The sequence below is a fragment of the Colobus angolensis genome, unplaced genomic scaffold (genome assembly GCF_000951035.1).
Source record: "Colobus angolensis palliatus isolate OR3802 unplaced genomic scaffold, Cang.pa_1.0 Scaffold71, whole genome shotgun sequence".
Classification (NCBI taxonomy): Eukaryota; Metazoa; Chordata; class Mammalia; order Primates; family Cercopithecidae; genus Colobus; species Colobus angolensis.
In genome coordinates this window covers 6,784,250-6,787,807 of record NW_012120821.1, presented here as the reverse complement: position 1 = coordinate 6,787,807, position 3,558 = coordinate 6,784,250, and positions in this window count along the sequence as shown.

The following is a 3,558-nucleotide window of genomic DNA, read 5'->3' as shown; positions in this document are numbered from 1 at the left end:
TTTTTTTTTTTTTTTTTGAGATGGAGTCTAGCTCAGCCGCCCAGGCTAGACTGCAGTGATACGATCTTGGCTTACTGCAACCACCGTATCCCAGTTTCAAGCGATTCTCCCGTCTCAGCCCCCTGAGTAGCTGGGATTAGAGGCTCTGCCATCATGCCTGGCTAATTTTTGTATTTACTGGAGACAGGGTTTCATTATGTTGGCCAGACTGATCTTGAACTCCTGACCTCAGGTGATCCGCCCGCATCGGCCTCCCAAAATGCTAGGATTACAGGTGGAAGCCACCCCGCCCGGCCCTTTTTAATGATTTCTATAGGGTATTAATGACCAGCAGATGCTTCCTTTTGTGTCTGAAGCTGGGATTCTAATAAAAATATTTTATATTGTCTCAAGGCTTCTCAGAGTTTAGCAGAAGTCTGAGCCTCTTCCATTTTTTGAGATTCTCAGTATTTATGTAAATAGTAATAACAGAAATGCAAAGAGTGGTTACAAAAACTATAGTATATCCCAAAAGGCTAAACATAATCCATTTATCCTATTAAAAAATATTGCAGAAGTTCAGGCTGGGCACCATGGCTCATGCCTGTAATCCTAGCACTTTGGGAGGTCGAGATAGATGGATTGGCTGAGTTCAGGAGTTCAAGACCAACCTGGGTGACACTGTGAAACCCCGTCTCTACTAAAATACAAAAAATTAGCTGGACATGGCGGCATGTGCCTGTAATCCCAGCTACTCAGGAGGCTGAGACAAGAGAATCGCTTGAACCCGGGAGGCAGAAGTTGCAGTGACCCGAGATCTTGCCACTACACTCCAACCTGGGCAACAGAGTGAGACTCCATCTCAAAAAAAATAGATAGGTAGGTAGATAGATAGATAGATAGATAGATAGATAGATAGATAGATAGAACAAGTTCATGTGGAGCTGACTCTATTTGAAGTGCTTCACAAATGTCTGGCCCTGAACCAAATGGCCTTCTCCACCTCTACTTGGGCACTGCCACAGTGTTAGACTAAATAGGAATATCTCTCTGGAGGAAAATTGTTCGCTGGTCTTAATGTCCCTGGGTTAGGAACAGAAGATGGGAAGGGAGGACTACAGGGAGCAGTAGTCGGCCCTGCTGTCTGTCCCTTCTTACCTCTCTGCTGGGCACGCAGCCCAGGAGTGAAAGGAAACATAGGCAACATATCAATCTTCCACTACACTGGCTTAGACGACATATGTGTGCAGATGAGGACTTCTCTAACAGAGCTATAAGATTTGAGGATCTCATAGGAAAAGATAGCATGACCCTAAGCTGTTTGTAATTCCAGATGGATGGTTGGAAGGAGCAGTAGCTGGTGAAGGTAGCAACTCTCCCAAAAGCAATGAGAAATTTGATTATGTCTCCTATCCAACTTAGCTGAAGAAAACCCCAAAATACAGTCACAAGAACAGTAAATATCTTATTTTGTAGAAGAAGTTTTTCTGGTTTTTTGTTTTTGTGCAGAGGAGGTAGAAAAAGAAAAGAAAAAGTGAATACCATTTCTGAATCTGCCTACATTCCCTGAAACATTTAGGAATTTATGAATTCATGAATCTTGTCTATTCTCTGAAATCTTGTAGAAGAGCCTGACCTCCTATTGCTATATCAATATAAGGGACTGAAGGGCAGAGAGTGGTGCTGCTTTTCTTTTTTCAATATTATTGTATTCCCAGAGTCATTTAGTAGGTGTGTAATAATTTTTTTGATTACTAAAATGATGAATGCACAGCTGCTCGAAAGACAGGGCAGGCTCTCTCTTGGGTAAGGAGTACATAGAAAAATAAATGTAGGTTCTTAAAATTCTTGAAAGGCACAAGACTTCCAGGGGACACTCCAACTAAAAAATAAAATAAATAAAACTAATCTAATACATGTTACTTGGCCAAAGAATTCTAGCATCCTGACATTTCTGTGGGCTTCCAGGAGAAGCAATTGGTTCAGTCACTTCTGTAACCCCTCTATCACATATAACAAAAATGATATATAACTCTCTGGCTTTAAAAAAAAAAAATTCCAACTAACCCTTTCAGGACATTGGGTTCTAATTGAAGGCCTTGCATTACGAATCCAAATACTCTGATAAAGTTAATAAACAACCAGAATATTTAATTTCTGTATCATCATTTGGGTCTCTTTCAGTTTCAATGGACAGGAAATGCAATCCAAGCTGCTTTAAGACAAAAGTGAATGTGGCCGGGAGCAGTGGCTCACGCCTGTAATCCCAGCACTTTGGGAGGCAGAGGCGGGGGGATCACGAGGTCAAGAGATCGAGACCATCCTGGCTAACATGGTGAAACCCTGCCTCTACCAAAAATACAAAAAATTAGCCAGGCATAGTGGCGGGCGCCTGTAGTCCCAGCTACTCCGGAGGCTGAGGCAGGAGAATGGTGTGAACTCGAGAGGCAGAGCTTGCAGTGAGCTGAGATCACGCCACTGCACTCCAGCCTGGGCGACAGAGCAAGACTCTGTCTCAAAAAAAAAAAAAAAAAAAAGTTAATATATTTGTTTATGAATGAAAATATCCAGAGATAGAACTTATTACGGCCATAGCTCAATTCCAAGCTCGAAAATCTCCATCTGGGTTTCACTTTTCTCCCACTCCCAGGTCTGCCTTCCTGAGAATCAGCTTTATTTTCAGACTTCTCATGGAAACACGAGAAGCTCTAAGCTCACATCTTCATTTTGCAAAATCCAGTAGAAGAGAGTCCACTTCCTCAAGGGAAGGAAAGAAAAAAAAAAAAAAAAAAGTCCCAGAATGGTGGTTTTGTCTCTGATTGGCCAGACTTGGGTTACATATCCACTCATGCTACCAGGACATAAAGCTACCACTGGCCAGATCTGAGCTGTGGATCTACCTGCGAGTCAGAGCAGCGGCTGACATCACCTAAAGCAATTGGGCTGCGGGGTGGGATCAAGTGGTTGGATCTTCCAAAATAAACTGGGGTACTGTTTCAACAAGAGTGACTGTTGGGAAGCAAAACCACAAATGGCCAATACAAAGTATCATTAGTAGACCCACTTAATAAAATTCACATGTTGGTGGAACCAAATGAAATTTTTAAAAATATGTATCATTCGATTCAGACTTCTACTCATACTATAGTTCTGGAGAGGGTAACCTCACACCTTGAATCCAAAATATCTCTTCAGTTGCTGGCCTTCCACTTGTCTTCAGTAGCTGGAACACATGGCCTTTGAAAAAAACTGGAGAACAGAGGAAACTCTTGCAGCCTCGCAGCCGCCCTGTGTCCAGTGCCAACCGCAGGAGCGCGACAGGAGGGGACAGCGCGGGTGCGCCCCACCCTTCCAGGGTCGCCTCGGGGACTCGCACCCCTTTCCCTGGCCGCACAAGACGTTTCATCCTTGGCGGCCGCCGCCAACTCGCCGGGAGGGGCGGTCGGAACTGACAGGCAGGGGCGGAACCCCCGGGGTCTCCTTGTCCAGGCCCAGGCAGCCAGTTCCGCAGGGCCGGTCCGGGCGGGAGCCCGGCCGATGGAGGCGGCTCGCGTCCTCAGCTCCCGCTCCCTCCCCTTC